Source organism: Pteronotus mesoamericanus, unplaced genomic scaffold, assembly GCF_021234165.1.
Source record: "Pteronotus mesoamericanus isolate MK-2021 breed Mesoamerican mustached bat unplaced genomic scaffold, CSHL_Meso_final scaffold_31, whole genome shotgun sequence".
Lineage (NCBI taxonomy): Eukaryota > Metazoa > Chordata > Mammalia > Chiroptera > Mormoopidae > Pteronotus > Pteronotus mesoamericanus.
The window spans coordinates 15,449,919-15,474,568 of NW_026555312.1; the positions used below are offsets into that span (position 1 = coordinate 15,449,919).

Here is a 24,650-nt window from a genome sequence, read left to right on the forward strand (position 1 = left end):
TGGTCAAAGCAAGAATGTAGGAGTCATTTGTAAATTTGAAGGCCAGCCAGTTCATTTACTTGGGAAGCTCAGTTTCCGCTTGTGAAAAGTGGGGATGAGAAGAGTCCCTGTTTAACAGGGTTAGTGAGAGAAATAAGGGAAAATATATGTAACTCAGAAAAGTTCTCAGTTATCTGTAAGTTTTGTTAACATGACTTATTATCTTTGAGTCCAAACAACTTTAAGACATTGAAATTGAGTTTGGGACTAAAGTATCCACACATGAGGGCTGGGCATGTCTGTGAATTTTCTGGGGATGACTAACACCTTGTGAATATAGAGAAATCAGTAATCTCTCTCCCTGTTGACATCTCAATTTCACTATTTATTTTCCTTTCTAAGCATTGGTGGAAACAGAGAATTTGGAAGTGTGAGCTCATTTGTGGGGAAGAAATATTCGACTGCACTGTTATTTTAATTGGTCGTGTTGCAAGGACTGCATGCTGATAGATGGGAGACCTGGTACAAAGGTACCTACGAAACAATTTAAAATTGCCCCCATGCAAGCAAATTCCCCTGTGGTGGGATTGACAGTGGATGAGTGGGACAGGTCTGGTGAAGTCTTGCAATCTGAACACATGTGTTTGCCCCCAACGTCTTCCCTGGGTGTGCACAGAGTTCTGCTCAAGGTGAGGCTGGCTGCCATTATCACTGCTGGTAGGATCCCTGCAGTGGTCCTCATGATGGAAGAGGAGTCTCCTTCTTTGGGGTAAGCTCTGCAAGGAGTCAGATACACCAAGGTGGGGGCAGGCTCCTTGCAGATCCAGGGCCATCACCACCTTACTTCCTGTCTGGCCTTTGGCGTAGAAACCTACCCACTGGTTCTATTCTTTCTCAAAAGCCTCCTGGTCCCATTTTGCTACTTTAGTGAGGTTATCCAAAGATTTTTATTAATAGCAACTTCTCAAAAACCAGTCTCCAAGTCAAAGATTTGTGGTATTGATCTTTTCCCTCTCAGGTGCTCCAACTGCTGTACGCATTTGCTTAACCCCAGCCTCCATTTAGCAATGGGTGTGTCAGGGCAGTTGCTGAGTGTCCATCTGCCCACAGATCCCAGTTGGATAGATTAATTAATGATTATAGAGTACTTTGAAGGTTGGAGGGCTAATTATTTAGCCAGTTTCCTCCCTTCCCCCAAGGCCCCATGACTGCCTTTTGTCTCTTTCCCTCATGGGGCATTCTTTGAAGTGAATAGGAGAGGATGAATCAGAGGTCAGTTAATAGAGCTGGCCATTCCAGATGGCTGGACTGGAGAGCACTGTCTGGAAACTGCTCCACTGCAGAAGCTGGGATTTTCTATGAGAACTGCAACACCAACTGTGGCCAAAGTGCCCGGAAGACTGTGGCTTCACAGGCTCCACACTGGGCATCACAGACAGCAGGTCTTCATTCACTAAGGTGTGGCCTGATTCCCTTGTGCGTCCAGAGTTTGCTTTCAATTTTTTATGTGAAATGCTTTATTTATTAATTCATTATTTCTCTCCTTTCCTTTTAGTACTCTTTTCCCAGATCATGACCTCATAGAAAACACATAATGGTTTCTGCCCCTATTCCTGGGTTAGTACCAGGTGGGAAAGAACTCATTCTAAGCTGTAATGTGGGAGCAGTGAGTTTAGGCTGCCTTGTAGAGTGAAAAAACCATTGTTCTTTTGCCTTCCTCTCTCCAAACTAAGATTTGGAAATAAAAAATGTTTTTCTACTATTTAAAATCTTGGATTGTTCAAACTTGTTTAGTTGGGGAAACCCAAAGATCAAATTATATTGTAGGTAGTGGAATTACACTTATGCATCTCCTATGTGAGCCCAAGAGTGAGTCCTTGGTGTATCCACATGCATGTTAAAGGGAGAGAAGTTTGTGGCTGAAAAATCCTGAGTTACTTTAATTCATGCATTCATTCATTCATTCATTCTACAGTCACAAGGTTTACTGAGAAGCTACTCTGGTTGTAGAGATGTTAGGGATACAAGAAAAGGCGACATTCAGTTCTAAATGCATGTCCAGTTTAGTAGGGAGGAGTGTATGAAAACATATAAATATGGTGAATGAAGCTTTGAGTGATTGCTTTGTATTTTGCTTTATTTTTCTGTTGCCTCAGATCAACAGGTATATGGGGTCTTTGCCTGTCCTTGCCTCAGGATATTTTCAAGGTAGAAAACAGAATCTGCTTGAAGTCAAAGGCTTTTGCACAACTCCAAGCTCTTTGAAAAAAGTATACTAAGGGTCCCAGGGGTGGAGGTGAGAGAGAGGAGGCCTTTGAGGGCTGAAGCAGGAAATAGAAATAGATGACTCTAGGGGCAAGAGGCTGAGCGAGAGAGGGCTTTGAGGGTGATGAAAGAGGAGAAGGGGGAAGAAAGAGAGGAGAAGAAATGTGGAAAGGTCATGAAGACATCAGCCTAGACCTAGGGAGACTGGTGAGGTACAGGGGAACCCAGCTACAGCCCAAACTCCCAAAATGACAAACTCCCCTTTCCTCCAATTTTTTTTTTTATGGGCAGAGACTCACCTTCATGCTCCCAAATCCACAAAATGCTTCCTCTATTGTACTTAAACTGCATTGACTCACATTCCCATCAGTGAATGGTTTCTGGCTTGCTATGGCCATCTATTGCTGTTTCTGCAGGCAGAATAGTTCCTCCCCTGGGGCAGGGCAGGCTCAAGAGTCTCACTGCCTGGGCTATAGCTTGACACTATAACCTGGGCAAGTTATGTAGTACCATTACTTGGGAACATTTATTACCTTACTGGGTTGTTACGAGAATTAAGTGAGTTAATATTTGAAAAGCACTTACTACAGTGCATGGCACAAAATTGGTGCTGCGTGTTTGTTAACTAAACATCTGCTTCAAGAAATAACTATGAGGATTAAATGAGATGCTATTCATAAGGTCTTAGCACAGTACCTAGTAAACAGTAAGCACATAATATACGTTAACGGTTGCTGTGAGTATCATGATATTTAGAATTGTGTTGGAGCTTGCCCTGTGAGAGGTGGCATGGAGGAGATGAGAAGGGGTTTTGCACTGGGGGTCATAGGCGTGCAGATGCATTGGGAGGAGAACCAGAGCGGTAGGGGCCCAGGCGGTCCCTGCCGTCCCCGTGCTGTCTGCCTCCACACCCTTCCCACCTTCCACATTGCTGCTGCCACAGTTGCCTTTCTGAGAAAATGTGGATCTAGGCAGGTGACTACCTGACTTACTTAAAAACCTACTGTTGATCCTTGTTGTGGGTTGAATTGTGTCTCCTTGAAAAGATATATTGCAGTCCTAATCCCTAGAACCTCAGAGTGTGGCCTTATTTGGAAATAGGGTTGTTGCAGAGGTAATTGGTTAAGATGAGGTTATATTGAGACACGCAGAATGACTGGTGGCCTTATAAAAACATGGCCATGGGAAGACACAAAGACCCAGGGAAAATGTCAAGATGGAGGCAGCGATTGGAGTGGTGCATCTACAAGCCAAGGGAGGCCGAGGATTGCCAGCTGGCACCAAAAGCTGGGATAAAGGTGTTGAATAGATTTTCCTTCACAGCCTGCGGAAGGACCCAACCCTGCTTACACTTTGATTCTAGAACTGTGAGACAATAAATTTCTGTTGTTTTAAGTCACTCAGTTTGTGGTACTTTTTTATAGGAGCTCCAGGACACTAATACAATCCTAATTGCCTGTAGATACCAACGAAACATTTTAGCATAATATTTGAGGTCCACTATCCTTTCCAAATACACACATACATATATACACAGCCTTAGTTAAACACTATACCACACAAGACGATTTGTGATACCACAAATAAACAGGAACAAAAAAATTATTTGTCATAAGAAGAAATTATTTCAGTTTATAATTATTCCTCCCAATCTGCTAAGATCCTAGTGCCCGAAGCTCCTCTTTGGTTGTGGGGCATCTCTACCTAGAAGACAGTTGAGACAACAGAGTGAGAGGGTGTAAGGGAAGAGAAAGAGTGATAAATTAAAATATCTCCAATTGTGAAAGGGAGTACATGACAGAATAGGCTTTGGAAAATTTGCAGGGCTGGGGATTTGGGTCTTGGAAGCTCTGTAATCCAGGGCAAGAATAATCTGAGTTGCTTTCCAAGGGACTTTAGAGGGGGAGGACAAAAATGTTAAGGGGAGATTTTTGGAGAGAAAGCTGTCTGCTACGTGATGTGATTCATCCCCGTTCTCTTTTCCTGTAAAATATTTGATACAATAAGAGCCCCTCTCCATCTGGTGGTATTCACCTTTCCCTCTTCCTTCTTCTCCTTTCCCCTTCCTTCTCTCCTCCCCTCTTCTTTCAATGGGTAACAATGGAGTTACTGGTCTACAGATGGCTCAAGGTGAAATCAGAGGCTGGGTTATCCAAGCCATATGACTCAGAGGCTGAGTGTTCCAAGCCAATGCCTACATTCTCTTGTTCACACTGTTCCTGATGCCTGGCACACCTTTTCCTGTTTTGTTTTGTTTTGTTTTCTGTTAGGCAAAAACCAACCCCCTCATCTTTCAAGTGCCCTCACTTTTGTGAAGATTTTTGTGACACCCCCCACTTCCTACTTCTAGGCAGAAGTACAATTAATCACCACCCCAGACTTCCCATAGGGCTTCTCAGATGCTTATCTCATCCTCTTTGAGGCTGGAGCCTGGATCCTAATGCATCTTTATGACCTCTCCGCTGGCCCCGCACTCACACAGAGCGCGGGCTGTGTGAGCACGCAGTGACTGGCATGGACCGCGGGAATAATTAAAGGGATGGGATGTGGGGAGACAGGATTAGACAGGGAGGCGGCAAAAGGTACCAAGAAGAAAATGAGATTAAAAATATGAGGAGTTCGATCAGGGAGAGAGGAGTTAAATGACAGCCTTCTTTTAAGCACCCCTCAGAGAAGTCTAATTTACATAATTAAAATCCAAATAACCAGAAAAATGAATGGTGAGCCAAGTGGTAGATAAACTGTAGAGATGGAAAGGAAGCACAGAGGCAAAGACAAGATGAAAAATGGGGAATAGAGACATGTTTGTATTAGAATCATTAAAAAAGACAAAGTGGGAGATGGCAGGAATACAGCAGGAATGGGATAGAATAAAAGGGAGTGGAGAAAAGCAGGGTAAATCAGTGAATAGAAGGTGTTGGGTGTGGGAGGCCCTGGACTTTATGCTGGAGTTAAAGTGTACAGCTTGAACTCCAATATAGAGACAAGTGGAGTGGTTGTTGTATCAAACTGGGTCTAAAATTTAGAGTTATGTGTACGGCTGTCAAACCTTCGGGGCATAACATCGCTGAGCAGAATAGAAAATTAAAGTAGGAAGCTGGCAGGATTGGCCCAGAAAGGATGAGAAACACAGCCCAGGAGCTCAACGGTTGTTTCTGTGGGGAGGGAGGAAACGGTGGATAATAATATACTGTAGAGATAAATTAATAATACTAAGCTACCTCGCCAGGGTGTTATGAGTGTTAATTAATTAATTATTGTTTGCAAAGCACTTTGAAGGTGGAAAGGCTCTATAATTATTATGAATAAAATGTCAGTGATAATAATCCCGCAGAATGCAGTGACCTCATCAGCACCTCATTTGCATGGCATGAAGTAGAGCAGATTCAAGGCTTCTCTGCCAAGGGGGAGACCTGCTGGGGACGACAGATGCCCGTCTCAACGCCCTGCCTCTCCTTGCCATATCTTCTGTCAGCCCCAGAGCTGTGGCCTCTGCTCCCTGGGCAGCCGGTTCATGAGAAACTGTGTGAGGTGGTATTTTTATGAGTCCGAAAGCTGCATACATAATCAGCGGATGACTGGGCTACTTTATGACAGGTAGCATTCTAATGTCATAGGCCTGAGGAACACTCTTCACCCTGAGCAGCTTCCGATTTTGTTGGTCGTTTTGTTTCTGAAGAGATTGAAAATAGGGCGGTTTAGGTCCGCTCTTTTAGGAGTGGGATGGGCAGGGACCGTCAGGGGACAGATGGGAGTGACTCTGTAAGAAAATGGTGGCTTTATGTCTGGTCAAGTTTCAGGGAATTGGCCATGAACAAACCATGTCCCTGGCTCATGAAGCTAACATTCTAAGTGAGGAATACACAATGTTTATATGTCATGTGTCAGGTGGCACTAAGGCCAAGGCGAATAGAGTACAGGGAAAATGCTGGGCAAATGGGGAACAGTGGAGACCAGGGCTGGAAAAGCATAAAGGAGTGGTGTGAGGCCTTGGAGTTCTTAATCCTGGAGAAAGGATGTTTGTAGACAGTTGCTTTTAAACTATTTCCCCTACCTCAGTCCCTGAAGCGTGGACGACAAGGAAAAAGTGGATGACAAGGAACAAAAACTGCGGAGGATTTATGCACCGTTGCCCTTGTGTCAGGGGAACAAACGGTCCTCCCAGCAGATTCCCCTTCCTACCCTCATGGAAGAGAGAGAGAGAACAGAGTGTTAACATCGGGGAGGCATTATCAGAGTTACATGCATGGGAGGGAAGTGACTCAAATCCTTACAGTTTCCCACCAATTTGTATCAGAAAAATAGAAGAACAAACAACGAACATTCTTTTTACCTGCTAGAGATAAGAGGACCCACCTTGTCCATCTCATGTACACCTTGTGAGAGATCTTGAGCTAACTCCAAAACTAAATGTTGCCAGTCGGAAGGGCAGAAGGCCCGCAAACGTGCATTATCAAGTCAGAAGGTCAGAGCTTTTTATCCAGCCAAGAATGTCCTCTGGGAGATGCTCTGAACAGAGGAGGGTGAGAAGGCAGTGTCCTCTCTGCTCACAGAAAGTGTCATCATTTTGTCCTCACACCCCCACGACCATTTATTAATCTCCTTAAACCTCAGCTGAACGAATGGTTGGAATATTTTGGCTACGAGGAGATACCCATGTCTGTTCGAACAATTGGTTCCTAACTCCAATATACTGTCACTGTGATCTTAGGAAAATGCACACCCAGCTTCAGGGCACTTTTTGCTGCACAGTAATTCTCAAACATCAGAATGCCATGGTGGTCTCCTTAAAACACAGCTTGCGTGGACTCACTTTCAAAGTTTCAGATTCAGAAGGTCTCAAGTGGAGCCCAAGCATTTGCTTTTTTTTTTTTAACTTTATTTTTGCTGCTGACACTATTACAGTGTCACCATCCGCCCCGCCCCTGCCTTTGCCCACCTCTGCCTAGTCCTCACCCCACCCACCCTCTGGCCTTCACTGCACTGTTGTCTGTGTCTATGGGTTGTATGTTCTTCAGCATTTTGAATTTCTAACAACTTCCCAGATGATGTTGATGCTGGTGTCAGGCCCCCACTTTGAAAACCACTGTTTTAAGCACTAACGAACCTGCCTTCGGAGAGACACACTGGGTGAAGGTAGTGCATACAGATAAAAGCAGATAGAGGTAGGGGGCAGATGAAGAGAGTGGCATACAGATAAAGAGATCTCAGAATTATGGACTGGTTGAGACTCAGGCATGACTGGGAGCTGGTAAGGGAGGTGGTCCCAGCTGGGAATCTAACTCTTGCCGCTCTCCCACTTTGGGTGTGTCTGGTGTCTCACACCTCCATTTCTCCCACCCTCTAGGAGCAGCACCAGCAGGTGCAGGGATACAGCCTCCATTCTCCAACCTCCAGGAATGTCAAGTTTTGCCTTTGCCCAAATCTTGCAGGTATTTCCAGCATTGACAGGGGAACTCATTTTTTAGGGCTACTGTAACAAAGTCCCATAATCTGAGTGGATCACACACCACTAATAGTATTTTCTCACAGTTCTGGAGGCTGAAAGTCCAAGACTGAGGAGTTGGCAAGGCCAGTTCCTTGAGGTCTGTGAGGTAGAATCAGTTCCACACTAACTTCTGGTGGCCTCAGGCATTCCTCGGCTTTGTCAACGACCTCCTCCCTATGTCTACACTTTATCTTCCTGTGTGCGTGTCTGTCTCTGTGTCTAAATGTCCTCTTTTTACAAGAACATGAGTCATAATGGATCAAGTCCCACCCTACTGGCCTCATCTTAACTCAAACATCTGAAAAGATCCTACTGCCAAATAAGGCTGTCTTCATAGGTACTGGGGTAGGACTTCACCATCTATTGGGGGACATGATTCAACCCATAACAGTAAGTTTTCCTCTCCTCCAGGATGTGCCCTAGTTGTGCCCTTGATGGCCTGATTTCCACCAAGGAGTAGCGAGATGGTGGAGAAACATTCCCTATCTTAAAAGCCTGTGTTAAAGATCTGTGTAGGCAAAACTGAGAAATTGCTGGGAGGCAGAACCTATGCTATTTCTTTTTCTTTTCATCCCAACCCCAGCTCCTGCAGCTTGGTGCTGCTGAGTACAAAAGAATTGGCCGCTGGGGTCCACGTGGTAACATAGCCTGTGTTCAGTGAAAGGCTGGACTTTCATGGAGTGGAGGGTGAACCTGGTTTGGAGTCAGGCTGAGGGGTGGGGATTGGCCCCCTTTCCTCGTATCTCAGTTAAGGGTGACAATATCTACCACCCAGGGTCATAAGTGTTAAATGAGATAATCTGCAGAAAGTGCCTGGATCAGAGGGGGCACTTGATCGGGGCAGTTGTTATTAATAACTGGGAGCTCAAGGGAAATCTAACCAAATAATTGTCCTTGAGTACTGAGGTATTTATGTGCACTGAATGCTTGCTAAGTTCCCCCTAACTTCTCTTCCCCTGCCATCCCCCACCATAGCTGGGAACCCTGCATGTCACAGGCTTTGAACTGGGACATCAAAGAGAAGCCAACTCTGTTCTTCAAACAGGTTTATAAAGAGATTTTGATACAAGACAACAATACTTGTCAGCAGTGCCCAGTTATCGTCCTTCCCTTTGTAGTTTTATTAGGAAATAATTTCCCAGCTGGTGAGGCTCCTGCTGGCACGTCTTGTTTCTCTATTTGCGATTGGATCTGCCCACCAGAGGGGCTGCCTCACTCGCTCCATCAGTTCTGCCAGCTGGGGGCCCAGAGAAAGACATCACCGGAAGGGTCTCCGCAGCCAATTCACCATCTGCCCCTCCCCTCCCCCTCTCCCTCTTTGTAGCAAAAATGCAATTTGTTTGACCTCTGGGGATGCTTAAAATCTCAGCTTCTTAATTGCCCCTCCCCCACTTATTATTTTTTTAAGAGGGAGGAGAAAGAGGAAACCATGGCCAGATAATAAAAGAACCATTTAAGCCCTTCCTTCTGTCATGCCCTGCATTCTAAGCTGGCAATAAGGATTCCCAACAGATTAAAACTAAGGAGCCCAGTTCACCATGGGGAACAAAGCTGTAGCTTTTGGCGCAGGCCAGCTTCTCCAAGAGGAGCAGGGTGTGGTTTTCCAAAAGTGATTATTCCTTGGTGCTGTTGTTTCCCCATAACATTGAACACATGATGAAGAATGTACTACATGCCAAGCACTGTGGTAGGTTCTCAGATACAGACTTGAGGTACACTGGGACCTTCTCGCCATCGGCTGTGGCTCCAAACAAGGGCTGGGTGAGCAGTGTTGAGAAAGACTTTTCAGAGACTCTTCCTCAAAGGGCTCTGAGCCACGGCAGAGGACTTTTCCTGGGCTGTGGAGAAGAGCACTCCAGGACCGCTCACCAGATCTACTAGAGGTAGCTCTTGACTGTCACCTTGAGGGACAGGCAGGGTCCAGTGAGGGTGTCTGCAGTGGTGGTTTAAGAGTGTGGCCACTGGGAAGACCTTCCACAGTAAGGAAAGGGGACAGGCAGAGAGGGAGAGTGGAGACGCAGGTGGGAGGAAAGAACTAACAAAATATGGTGCTTGGAGAGGAGGGACAGAACAGAACTGGGACAGAAAGAGTTATTAAGCCACAGAGGAAAAAATGTTTCACTTCTTTTTTATGAAATTGAGAGAAGTTGTCAACCATTTTGAGGAAGGGGGAGCAGAGGATGTAGGTAATTTCAACTTTCCTGCCCTTTATTCTCTCTGGGAAGCAGGGATTAAGGGCACCGACTGGGGATGGGATGGGGTGGGTTGTTTTAGCAGGATTTAGAAAGTTAGAGGCAGTAATTTCTTAGAGATCATTTTATACAATGAGCATCAGAGGAATTGAGAAATTTCCTAAAATTACATGTTGATGACAGATGGAGCTGGGACCTGGCCCTGGGCTGCTGGTTCCCAGGTCAGGGACCATTGTTCTTCAGGATGCTCACTGCATCCCTGGGGATGCATCACAGTTCTGCATCCACCTTAGAGGATGGCGTTTCTGCAGAAGACTGGACTAGGCCTTCTGGGATTCCTGACCAACTGGGTGATGAGGGTGGTTTCAATGCCTTTGGTTTGCAGGGGTGTCCAACTTGTGGCCCACAGGCTGCATGTGGCTCAGGATGGCTATGAATGCAGCCCAACACAAAATCATAAATTTACATAAAACATTGAGTTTTGGTTTTTTTTGTGACTATGTGTCCCAATGTATTTAATATGTGGCCAAAGACAGCTCTTTTTTCAGTGTGGCCAAGAGGTGCCAAAATGTTGGACACCCCTGGTAGAGAAAAGGAGTCAGTGCAGAGGGGAGCCTGATGTGGTCAAGGGTCATCTGGAGTCACCCCAGGTCACTGCACAGTGAGTAGAGCACTCCAGGGATGGGAATGGCAGAGCCCATGCCATCCTCAGACTCTGAAGTACACGGGGGGACTCCCCCCAAAAAACAAAATAGAATCATCTTCTGGAGGGCAGGCCCCTTATAGTACAGGCTTCTCTCACTAGGTGAGTGTTCTAGGAACCCATCTGTATCAGTGTACCAGCCGGTGTTGTTGTAAGAGGCTGCATTTGGCTTTGATGAATTTTTTTTGAAGACACTTTCAACATGTTTGCCGTTTCCTGATGGGTGATTTACCAGTGCACCTGCCCACACCATACTGAGTATTCAGCAGTTTGTGATCAAAAACACCATGGCTTCCTTGCTCCCCCCGTCCGCCCGCCGTTTTTATTCACCCAATCTCACCCCAAGCAATGCTTTTTTTTGTTTGTTTGTTTGCTTCCCTGGATGAAAAAAGTCCTCAAAGGGAAACATTTCACTGATGTGGAAGAGGTGAACCAAAAAACAGTAGAAGCAAGAAAAAGCATCAAAATCGATGAGTTCAAAAACTATTTTGAGCACCTCAATAGGAAAAAATATCTCCATAGGTGTATTGCATCAAATGGAGAGTACTTTGAAGGTGACGGAAGCTTAAACATGTAAGAATTAATACACAATTTTTTATAAATTCCAGGTTGTTTTATATTTTTTGGTCCCCCCTCATATTTTGCTGTCTGAGGATTACTTACCTTCCCAGCAACAATTTCCTGTTGTTGCCAGAGGAAATAGTAAATGCTTCCACTGAAAAGCCACAGAATAAGAACTGACCTAAAACTAACAGTTTGTGAGCAGAAAGTTCCAGACCATAGGAACACAAGTAATCTATTGGTTACGGCCCAGGATCTGTGCCAATGTTATTAAACCCATTGTACAGAAGAGGGAAACCTGAATGGAAGGATGGATGATTTCCAAAAATTAACCCAAAGACAATAAAAACCTCATAGTTTAATGTTTGTTACATGTATTCTTAAATCTTCCTCCTGCTGATTACTTCACATTTCCATGGAGTGTGCAGGAAACCTTGACCGGGATTTAAGAATAGACCATAGGCCTTTTTCCATGAGGTCTGGCTGGGGCCTGGTGGACCTCAATCCCAGCCACTTATATAATTTTTTGAGGCAACCAGTAAAAAAAATGAAGCTATAATAAAAATGGTTGTAATATATTTTATATGTTTGAATTTAGGGGATGGCAAACTACAGCTTGCAGACCACATTTGGCCTGCAGCTTGTTTTTAAACAGCCTGTGACCTAAGAATGGTTTTACATTTTAAAAGGGTCATAAAAAACAGCCCAAAAAACAAACTAGAGTATGCCACAGAGATCATTTGTGCCCACAAAGTAGAAAATGTTTACAAACTGGTTCTTACAGAAAAAGTTTACAAATCCCTGATTAACAAATGAATGTTCTTATCCCAAAAAGACAATGCTGTAGAATTGCATTATAAAGAAGATAATCATAAAATCTATTAAAATATTTATTTATTATACATATGAAGAGTAGTGTGGCCTCATAATGAGATACAAATTCCGAGTTGTTTGACCAATGCTATTTTTTCATTTGTCAGCTAATCTCATTATGTTCACTTTGACATAAGGCCAAAACGATCAGTGGAGGGCTTCAGGGTCTTGAGGCTTGGCCGCACAGTGCTTGTGATCCCTGGCGCAGGGTAACGTGCTCTGGGTTTTCTTTGAGCTGCAAAGGAAAGGCTGCAGAGCTTGCCACTCAGGTGTCTTCTGTGCTAACATTGACATCTTAGTTTGCCTGGCCTGCAAGATAAAGCTCAGCCATCCATGGGGAGAGGGTCCTTTCTTAGTCCCAGGGAGGTGGAGCCATGGAGTACACAGATGTGGACAAGTCTGTTAGGAGAGCCCATGACTGATCTACATCTTGACTCCCTGACCAGCATGTACATCAAGCCTAGGGATGTCTGTTGTAAATGAACTGGAAGGCTGTGTATTGGGTTGGCCAAAAATTTGTTATGTTTTTTCCATAAAATAAAAGATACATTTTTTATTTTCACCAATAACTTAATTGATTTGGATATTTTAAGTATGCTGGCTATCTTCCACTATTGACTTCTAGTGGGCAGAGGCCAGGGGTGTTGCTAAACATTTCCCAATGCATAAGACACCCCACAGCAAAGAATTATTTGGCCAAAATGCTCATAGTATCAAGAAAGTTTGCAAACTACTTTTGACATGTTCAATCAGTCACAATACCTTTTCCATATACTGCACAATTTTTTTTTGCATTTTATTTGCATTTTTTACCTTTCTGGAAATAATAAAGCATAATAAGCTGAAAATATTGCGCATCTTCTTCTATCTTCAATATTAAAATGGCTGCGCAAAAATTCACCAATTTTGATGTTTTATGAAATGTACACTGATATGACCACTATCACAATATAATCTAACAAAATTGTTTTGAATGAAGTTAAGGACAACTAAGCACTACTAGAGCCACTGTACAGGAAAAATGTAATGGAATTTTTGCCCAATCCAATACGGAACTGCAGAGAGGGAGCGCTGTGATTCTGAACCGCCAAGCCCACTGAGCAGAGGCTGCCAATATGTTCTGAAACTTCCCCAGGGAGATTGCCAGCTGAACTAATGCCTGGATACCCAGCAGCTGGCCAGGAGGAGCCCGGGCACAAGTACACTGCATCAGGGTCATGCACAGGCCACTGGCTCAGAGAGAGTGCATGCCTAGCTCTCTTCTGGGAGGCAGAAAGGCAGAGCAGCAGAGGTAAAAGAACATAGAGGTGAAATCACACTGAACTGGGTTCAAATCCTGCCTTTGCCATTAATTAGTCATAAGACCTTGAGCAAATGACTTAATGTTTTGGATCTTCAGTTTCCTCATGTGTAAAATGCAATAATAATAGCCTTAACTCAGGGAGTTATTAGGAGGCTATAAGGGGTATGGAATGCAAACAAATCAGAGGAGAAGGCAAGGCCAAAGTCACTGGGGTCTTTGTTCTATTTCATCCTCTAAACATTGGGCTTATTTAATGCTTCACCTAAAGGTCTGAAAGTCTGAGGGTAGTCTACAATGAGGAGAAAGAGAGAGTGGAACTAGAGAGAATTTGAGTGCTATGCACTGTAGAAATGGCACAGGAGAGACAAATTCTGGAGGGGAAAATTGTGACTAAACAACCAAATTTAATGAGTACTTCTTAACAAATGGTAAGAGTCAGAGAGAAACAGCTGGCAGGTACTTCAGTGATCATGTGGTCTAACTATCTTTAGACATTTGGAGGGTATATTGCTTGCTGGTTATGTGTCCCCAATCAGACAGCCCTGGGCTCAAGCTCCAACTGTGCCCTTAGCTAGCTATGAATGGGCAGGTGATTGGTGTTCTCTAGGCCTCAACTTCGTTGCCTTGTAAATAGGAATAATAATAATAGTACCAACCCAGAAGGTTGTTGTGAACATTAGTTGTTGGCCTCAAGGACACAGTTTGAGTGAAGTTGAGGACTAGGTGCCTACATGTGCCAGGTGTGACTCTAAATATGGGGACTAGTCACGAGACTCCACTGGTGTCCCTCACAATCTAGGTCTCCAGTTAATGGTGCTATGTAAAGGCCCAAACAAGGTTTTTCTTTGTGCAAAGCCAGCAAACCCTTGGAGATCGAGTTCCATTAAATGACGACAGCAACAACTCAGAACCACCTAGTCTACGTCACTGAAGTCAAGTCCATACAGTTAATTTCCTGTTTCTGTTATGGGTTGATTTCCCTTGCTTTTGGGTGGGGAAAAGTCAGTTTTGAAAACACCCCTTGTAACGGTTGTCTCAAAACCCTTGAGCATCAGTATGAGCCTATTAAATTTTAACAGCTCTGTTGGCAGGTAAAACACTTTTATAGACTTAAAAAAAAACAACCATGTTGTTTGCCTTTCAGACTGCTGCACCATTCTGAAGAGATTTTATGCTTAAGGTTTCAGGGGTGGATTTTGTTTCTCCAATTTGCTCTCCTCATGTTGTCCTTCTATGCAGTATAAATTGCAGAATTGTTTATCTGCCTCTAGCTAAAGCTGGTCTTGCTAAATTCATTGCTCCTCTTCAACCAAAAATATTTATTTTTTAGTTGTCAACACCTCAAAGGGATTATGCTACCTCTGGGCTTTTCCTATTCTAACTTTGCCCAAATATTTGAATGTTCAAAAGCTGCTGACAAAAAAAAAAAAATCAATTCTGAGATCCCACAGGGTGGGATTTTGGCACCAAGTAAGGCTATTTGATTGTACAAATAAATATACCAGGCCCAGAATTTTTATTGAGGGAGAAGGGTCTAGAATAGAAGATAGAGAGGTTAAAACAAGGTCTGGCTTTCTGGGGCAGAGGGAAAAGAAGAGAATATATTGAGAATAAAAAGTGCTTGCAAGGAATGTATGTTAGACAGAGGAGGGAAGGAAGTGGTAACAAAGGCTGCCAAAGCCCAGGGTAATCTGCAATATTTGACAGAATGATCTTCTGGGGTAAAGTATTTCAATGCATTCTAGAGCCAGAGGGAGTAGGGACAATGACATGTGAACTGTAAAATGTTGGGACTTAGAGAACTGCTTCCTAGGAGACTTAGACAGTTTTATCTCTCTTGTTGACCTGTGGTTTTCAGACAGGGAGGCAGAGAGAATAGGCCATGTGAATACCAGCTGAAGTTTCAACATGCTATAGAATCATAAAATGATACCAGAACTTCAGAAAATGTGTTTGTCCACCACTCTGTTTTACTTTTTGTGAATTTAGTACAAAGAATCAGTAATTTTTTTTCATAGGGCCAATGTCATTAAAGATATAAAACCCCAAAATTAAATGCATACCCTGACCATAAAGACAGGTTGCCTTAAACCATCTCTTTCATGCACACAGAAATATGCATCTCTCAGCATCCACTGAAAACTTGTAACATAGATTTTCTCCCTTTATCGTTTCCTGATATTGCAGTCATACTAGGCTGGTAATCTCTTCTTTCTTGCCCATGTTAGATGTGTCCAGTACAAAGTGTAACATGGCCAGTATGGGCGAATGATGAGGTTGGCTGGGGGGGTTCCTTCCTCACTCTACTTCTTAGGGGCAAACTGTGTAACATTGTCACCTTCATGTATGTGACTCTCAGGATCATAAAGGTTCCAGTTCTGTAAGGTGAGAGGGAGCCAGTGTAGCTGCCTGAAAGTGCTCTTCTAAGATAGCAGATGGGCAACCTCTTGGATTTCTGGCTGCTTCCCAGGAATTGATGACATTGTATTTACCCACATATCACAAACCTGGTGGCAAAAGGCTGAATAATGGCCCCCAAGGATATCTACATCCTAACTGCCAGCACCTGTGGATGTTGTTTTACATGGCAATGTTTTGAAGATACGATTACATTAAACACCTTGAGATGGGGAGATTATTCTGGATTGTCTGAGTGGGTCCCAAAAGTGATCATATGTATTTATAAAAGGGAGGCATTGAAACATTTGACTACAGAAGAAGGCAGTGTGTTGATGGTAGTGAAAATTGGAGTGATGCAACCATAAGCCAAGGAATGTTGGCAGCCACCAGAAGCTGGAAGAGACAAGGTAAAGATTCTTTTCTGGAACCTTCAGATGGATCTGGCCCTGATAATACCTTGATTTTAGCTCTGCAAAATTCCTTTTAGGCTCTTGGTCTCCAGACTGTAAGAAAGTAAATTGCTGTTGTTTTAAATCATTAAGTTGTGGTAATTTGTTACCGCAGTAATAGGATTTGCTGAATGAAGGAAGGCAACTCTCTGGTTCTCATCTGGTTGCCAGTGGCACACTGAAGAGCTGTCCACCTCATGTAGAACACACGGCAGTGTGATCTTGGGGAGATAAAAGCAAGCGTTCCCAACTGGTACACTCATTTTTCAGATCAAAGTTCTGCTGAGAACAATGGCAAAACAGAGCAGATGATGGATCTTCCAATAGAATAAATCAGTATTTGTGCTCTGATTGATCTACTTATGCTGGCCAGGTAAAAGGCTCAGGTGTTCAAACATATCTTAGAAACAAATATAATTTTAAAACTGGTAATATCAGAAAATTCTTCCAAAATACAAAAACAGAAGTCCCAAAGCTTTTCAGACAGTCTGTCAGTAGGTTTAAGAGTCACTTATATTTGAAGATGCTTAATAAACTCTGCTAATCCTGTCCAGGGAGATACTTGGGTTTTGCTGAGAGTGTCTGAGCTTTGGTGAAGTAAGGAGCTGCTCACAGGAGTTGCCATGCTGACCCTCCTTTGTAGAGTTATTTTTGCTGCTTCTCCAGTTCTACACTTACTCCCCAACATTCCATAATACTGTATGGCTCTGTGTTTCATTGACTGAGAGGCCAGCTTGTCCCATCTTCCCATCCTGGCAGCTTCTTTCTCGATATGTTAACCATGCCCTTTACTATTTGCCTTTCAGAGGTGAGATTATTCTGTTTGCTTGTTAGAGTCACTGAATTTCAGAGTTAGAAAGGACCTTTATTAAGCACATCAATTCCAACTCTAGTGGAATAGCTGAGATTGGGAGGTCAGTGGGGTGGAGACAAGCAGTTGGGACCTTCAATTTTGGGAACAAATTCTCCATGACAGCCCCTCCTGCATCCCCTTCTCTTTGTCCTTGCAGAAGTAGAATGCAACCCCAAATGACTGTCATAATCTGGGTGGGTTTAGTTAAATCTGAGACCCACAGGAATATCTGGATGCTCACTGTATTTGGGCAAAATCAGCTAAATTGCAACAGTACTTCGTTGAGATGCTGGGCTATTTGAGAAAAGAACAAGCAGTCATGCAAACCAGAAAGACCCATTTAACTGACTTAGAAGACAGACATTTTTGATGAGACCATTAACCTTCTCTGGTTTAGCTGTCATTTCCAAATGACAGCTGCATGCAAGGCATTTCCAAGAAGTCTTTCATCCCTAAGAGAAGGGGCACTTCTAATATATTAAAAGCAGAAAGGAAACCTTTAAGTAGTTTGGTACTCTTTGACCTGCGGGATTTTTCACCCACTGAAGTGGTGCATACGTTAAAAGCCTAATCCAGAAGATGTTTTGAAAGAACAGGTTCAAAATGACTAGCTGAGACTTGCCTTTAGAATGTCAGAACTGCTTGCCCTGGTAGTTAGGCTGGGGATAAATTCTTCTGGGAGTTGGGCCCTGAATCGTTTAGGATTCTTTTGGTTGCCAATGACAGAAAGCCACCTTCGTATTTCCTTTATTATGTGTCTCAGGCTTCTGAACAGCCTCATGATAGGTGTGGCTTATAGGCACAGGTGAGCAGAGGCTTAGTGATGTAACTATGGGTCTAGTTGCTCTCTCTTCCTCTGTATGAACATGATTTTCATGTAGGCTTTCTCTTTCTGCTTGCAAAGGACTGCCTGCAACTGGGAAATACACACTTCCAGGTTCAAATCCAGTCACTGTGAGAATCTATTTTCCTGACTGCTAACATAAAAGTTTGGAAATTAGAGGCCCTTGGTCCTAATTGGCCTAATTTATCATCTCTGAGACAATTACTATGAAGGTGCATGTGAATCACCTGTGAATTTTGTTAAAAGTCACCTGCTGACTCAGGTCTCAAGTGGGACCTGAGATTCTGCATTTATAATAAGCCCCAGGTGATGCTGATACTGCTAACCCAAGGACCACACTGTGAACAATAGAAATATAGGCTAACTTGTTGGCTTAATCTAGGTATATTTCCCATCCCTGCACCCTGAGGGTAGACTCAGGTTCAACTGAGAACAAGAGCTGAGAGTTTGGATAGAGAGTAGAGGGATCGTTCCCTCAAAGCAAAATAATACTGTTGCTACATGAAAGATAGGGTGGATGCTGGTGACAAAATCATTTCTGCCATGGGCTCCCTGTGCTCTTTTTGTCAGCTGCAACATACAACTCAGCCAGTGATGTTTGGGCTGTCTGAGTAGGTAGTACCCCTTGAAGCAATGAAGGAAATGCCCCTTAGATGAAAGACAGAAGGTAAGCAGTCTTTTAAAATGTGCTCATAATTATCATCATTACTATTAATTATTAATTGAGGAAGGACTAGCATGTTCTTGACATGGGTAGAGGTTGTTTAAGCACCAGCCCAGAGAGACTGCGAAGGAAAACCAAAGGAGAAGCATGAATTATAAATAGAGATCCTGCCAGAGGAAGCTGATGGAAGCACAAACACCTGGAATGGAGAAGGGGTCTGGGGGCTGCGGGCTCCGGAACTGTAAAGTGGCGTTAATGTGCAACACAGGAACCTTGTACACAGCCTATGTTAATGCTTGTTGGGGACCAGCGTTCATGCCGCTTGTGACAGACAATCAATGCAAAGGCAGGAAACACAGCTTTGAGAATCCTTGGAGGAACTTATATTTCTTTGACACCTATTATATTGTTTTTTATTTAATTGCTTTGAATATCATGGTAAAGAGGTAGGTGAACCTGGGGTCCTATATAATTAGTTGATAAACTATGATAATGAGAGAGAAAAGTGGTATTCTGGAAAATATTTATTTAGAATGTGGCATTTAAGATTAGTTGCATAATTTAGATATTTGAATATCAAAATGTAATAAATAATAATAATCATGATATCCCAGCTTGATGGGGGCCCTGCTGGTTCTAGAATATTCTAGTTAGGTTACCAGATGGAGAACTGCAATTAGGCTCATTCCCTAGTAATTTAATAAATGGAGGCAGCATTGCTTTTGGCCTCTCACCATCTTTCCTTTGCTTTAATATCTCAGCATCCTGATGCCTTTTGGCCATGGCAAGCAATCTTCCTCCCTCCCTCTCTCTCCCTTTCTCTCTTGCCTTCCACACCCCATTTTTATTTCTCCTGGATCCTAAGCTGCTAGTGTTTTGCTCCTGGGAACCCTGCACTGTGCAAGTGCCTTACATGTACCTTAGTAGGCGAGCCCTGCACCATCTCTTACATCCTGGCAGTAGCAGGACATAAAAACATGAGCTACGGCAGCTGAGTTGTCAAGCAAGTTTCTAATGCTGTAAATTGTGTTTGGAGTGATCCTTTGCTGTCCCCCAAACATATCCTGTTTTCCACAGGAGACCAGTTAAGCCAAATAATTTTTTTCTTTTTAAATGCAATCAGGTAGGTGGCTCTGGAGCCTTCCTTTCTCAGGTTCTGAGCACTCAGAGACCACCACCCATCCAGCTACTGCCCTGTGACTTCCTTCAGGGCAGAGGCTTCCTGCTTCTGCTTGTGTCTCAGCAAGGCACCCACTTTTTTATCTATTGACTACTCTTTCTTTTCTTTTTAAATTTTTTTCCTTTTATTTTTAAATCATGTTTATTCTATTAGAGTTGTCTCTATTTTTCCCCCTTTTACTCCTTTCACCCATCCCACCCCCACCCTCCACTCCCAAAGTTAATTCCTACTCTGTTGTCCATGTCCATGGATCATTCATACATGTTCTTCATTTAGTCCCTTCTCCTTTTTTCCACCATTGTCCTCCTTCTCCATCCCCTCTGGTCACTTTCAGTCTGCTCCATGTTTCCATGCCTGTGGTTTATTTTGTTAGTTAGTTTGTTTTGTGTAATAGATTCCACTTATGGGTGAGATTATATGGTATTTTTGTTTCACCAACTGGCTTATTTCACTTTACATAATATTCTCCAGTTTCATCCATGTTGTTGCAAAAGTAAGTTCCTTCTTTTTTTCTCTTTTTTTTAAGAATGCAGACTGAGTTTATTTTTTTAATGTCAAAATCCATTATAAAATATTAAAAAATTTAAATCCATTATAAAGTCTCAGCAATTAAACAACATAACACCAGCACAGAAATAATCAAGTAGATCAATGAAATAAAATGAGCATTCTAGAAACAAATGTATATATCTGTCTAACAAAGTAATATATGATTAAATTGATATTTCAAATCAATGGGGAAAATAAGGCTTATTCAACACATAAGGTGCATGGATCACTATTACTTAAAATAAAACAAATATAGAGCCCTATTTCACACATCATACAAAAAATATTCAGGTGATTTAAAAGACAACTATAAAATCTAAGGAGTTTTAGGCAAAAATACAAAATAACATTTTTCTTATCCTGAAGTAAAATATTCAAGCCCAGAAGCTATATTATAAAATATTGACAATATGACGATATTAAACATTTAAAACTATATAGTAATATACATATACTACACTTGATCTTAGCCAAAAGGCTGAGAAGCGATGTAATATACATATAAAAAAAGTTAAAGGACAAGTAATAGAATAGAGAAGTATTTGCAACACATCTAAAAAAGGATTAATAGTTTTGGGGGTTTTTCTTTGTGAAAAATTCTACAAACATTTAATCAAAAATGGATAGAGAATACAAAAAAGTAATTTAAAGCTTTTTAAAAATAATAGAAATAGGCAAGAAATATACAAAAATGGGTTTAGCTTCAACACATAATAACTAACAATTAAAATAACACATCATTGTCATAATCAGATTAATTAATATTAAAAATATTGCAATATCAAATATTGGTGACTGTGAAAGGAACTGGATATTCATAGACTCTTTCACCTCATCCTCTTAAGGAGTCCCTTTAGCATATTTTGCAATGCTGGTTTGGTGGAAGTGTATTCTTTTAGCCTTCTTTTATCTGAGAAACTCCTTATTTCTCCTTCTATTTTAATTGAGAGCCTTGCTGGGTAGAGCAGTCTTGGTTGCAGGCCTTTACTTTTCCTGACTTGGAATATTGTTTGCCATTCCTTCTGGCTTGTAGCGTTTCTGTTAAGAAGTCAGCTGCTAGCCGTACTGGGGGCTCTCTTGTATGTTACTACCTCTTTCTCCCTTGCTGCCTTTAGGATTCTCTGTTGTCTTTGATATTTGCCATTTTAATGATGATGTGTCTTGGAGTGGGCCTCATTGGGTTCCTCTCGAATCGGACCCTCTGTGCTCCCTGGATTTGTGTGACTTTTCCTCTCTTCAAATTAGGGAAGTTTGCCATTACTTTTTCAAACAGGTTCTCTATCCCTTGCTCTCTTCTTCTCCATCTGGTACCCCTATTATATGGACATTATTATGTTTCAGGTTGTTCTGCATTTCTCTAAATGCGTCTTCATTGTTTTGGAGTCTTTTTTCATTTTCTTGCTCTTTCTGGGAGCTTTTTTCTACCTTGTCATCCAGCTCGCTGACGCGTTCCTCTGCTTCATCTAGACTGCTTTTGATTCCCTCTACAGTGTTCCTCAATCCGGAAATTGCATTCTTCCATTCCTCTTGCCTCTTGTTGACAGTTTCTATGTCCTTTTTCATGCTGATATAGTTTGCAGTAAGTGCCTCCTAGTTTCCCTGTAGTTTCTGCTAATTCTCTCTGAGCTCACTGAGCTCATTGAGCTTCCTTAGAATCGTTGTTTTGAACTCAGTATCTGATAGTTTACTTGCCTCTATTTCATTTAGTTCTCTTTGTGGGGAGAGAACTTTCCCTTTGACTGGGGGGTGTTTCTTTGTCTTCCCATCATTTGTGAGACTATCCTTTTTTGCTTCTGTTTCTTAAATCTATCTGTCTTGATTTCCTGACTTTGTGGTGTGAACCTCTGTGGTAGGAGACCGCTGTTTCTTCTTTCTGAATCAGTCTCTGATGATGTCAGATGTTGGCCCTGTCTGACCTTAGGCAGTCTGTTCGAGACTTCCAGGAAGGAGTCCACTGTCTGTGGCTGTCTCCTTCAGCTGTTAATCTAGTCACTCTGCACTCAGCAGGGCAGCTTAGACACAGGGCAGGGCATAGTCCCTCCTTGGGGCGGGGTTATTGGGTCCTCTCATGATGTTGGACCTCAGGGGCATGAGCAAGATGGCTGCTGCTGCATGGGGGATGAGTCAGCACCAGGATCCCACCAGCTACTCTCTCCATTCTCTCCCCAAAGCCTCCTTCCCCAGTCTTCCTCAGGCACCTCCAGCCCACTCTACCTCCACCTTTGCTAGAGACCAGTGTAAGTGGCTGCAAATAAAAATTTATGCGTTGGTCCTTTAAACGGCTCTTTGCTTCTCCAACTTCCTGTCTCTAGCAGAGAGCAACCCTGACGCTTTTCACAGCTGGCTGTTATTTGTGTATTTTGGGGGCTCTGGTGCAGTAGGCTGGAGAGCCCTTCTTATGGTTAAAACCCTGCTCTTCTCAGGGGGATCCAACTGGCTGCTGCCCGTGAGTGCCCTGCCCGCCTCCTTGAGTCTCTACCACACTCCTCACCAGTTAGGTTGTGCTAAAGCTGATTCTTCTGTCTGCCCAAGGTTATAAGGCTCCCCTCTCCCTATTGTTCAGTTGTTTGTTTCAGGTGATTTCTCCACAATTTAGTTGTAATTTCAGATTAGTCCTGGGAGGAGGTCAACATGACTTCCACTCACTCCTCTGCCATCTTGATTTTTCTGAATACTCTCTTTCTTCATAGATATTTCACCCTACTTCCTGCTTTCTCTTATCACCAGGTATTTTAAATGATCCAATTCTTGCTCAGAATTAAGTCCAAGAGGAGACACTGAATTAGACCAATTCCCTATGCTCAGCTGCAGGTGACCAGTTAACATCAGGTGACGATTAGAGAAAAGCTGTGAGTTCTCCTGCTCTGTGGTATTAACTGTAAATATAGCTGGCCTTCAAAAATGGGAGAGAAATGTAGTCCCAGTGACGTGAAAAGAGACATCCACCTTGCTGTGCAGCATCCTGAGCTTCGTTCACCATGGCATTTACCTCACCCTCCAACAGATGCTTTTAACTGTTCATGTCCCCTCCTTAAGATAGTAAACTCCCCCAGGTCAGTGTTGCATCTCCTCCTTTCACCTCTTCACTTTCAGGGCGCAGAGCAGTGCCTGGAACACGTACATGCTCAAACACATGTATTGAATTATAGTTTATTTTATTTATTTATTTATTTATTTAAAAAAGATTTTATTTACTTATTTTTAGAGAGAAGAGAAAGAAAGGAGCAAGGGAAGGAGAGAAACATTGTTGATTGATTGCCTCTCACACACACCCCCAGCTGGGGACCGGGCCCACAACCCAGGCTTGGGCTCTGACCGGGAATCAAACTAGCAACATTTTGGTTTGCAGGACAACACCCAACCCACTAAGCCACACCAGTCAGTGTTTGAATTAGTTAATTAACTCATCTTTTACGGCAAGTGTACGAGGATGAGGAATCAGCTCTTCCCTTTTTAACCACTCCAGAATCTAGGAAATAGAACTGAAAAAAGCAAGGAGGGAGATTAGCAGAAATACTGAGACATGAAAGGATCCTAAAATGCTACATAATTAAAAATTAAATCATATATTATTCTTTTTCTCAAGTAAATTTATCAAAATACAACGGAGTGCAGAGTACACAAAAATGTATAGAGTATACACAGCTTGAATTTCCACAGAGGAAACAAACATGGGTGAAAACCCCCAGATGAAGAAACAGGACACTGCCAGCACACCCAAAGCCCCCGGTATACCCTGTAATCACCTCCCCTACAAAGACAACTCTTATACTGACTTCTATTACTCTAAATTGATTTGCCTATTTTGAACATTATATAAATGGATCCCTACAATATATTCTTTTGTGCTTAGCTTCTTTTTTATTCATGCCATTATTTTAGCAGTTCATTCTTTTTCACTGCTGTATAGTTTTCCATTGTTTGACTATGCTGCTATTTAATTATCTACTTACTGTTGATGGCATTTGTTTGATCTCATTTTTGCCTATTAACAATAGCACTATTATTAACATTCTTGAATGTCTTTTAGTGTTCATACATTGTGTATATCCCTAGGAGTACAAATGCAGGATTGCAGGGTATGTACATTTTCATTGCAGGGTATGTACAGGGTAAATACTGCCAGTTTGCACACCTACCAGCATTTAGTAAAAGTTCGAGTTTTCCCATTTTCTTGCTAACAAATTAGTCTTTTTAATTGAGCCAATCTGTTGGGTGTGCAATGACATCTTTTTGAGGTTTGATTTGCATTTTCCAGACATCTAATGGAATTGAAACTTTTTATATGCTTATTGGCTATTGCATGTCCTCTTTCACTTTACGCCTATTTATATCTCTGTATATTAT

General features: G+C 42.5%; 1 pseudogene; it reads right to left on the reverse strand.

Moving 5' to 3' along the window:
• Nucleotides 1-20,714: 20,714 nt before the first annotated feature.
• Nucleotides 20,715-20,793, reverse strand: LOC129085804 (uncharacterized; annotated as a pseudogene).
• Nucleotides 20,794-24,650: the final 3,857 nt, after the last annotated feature.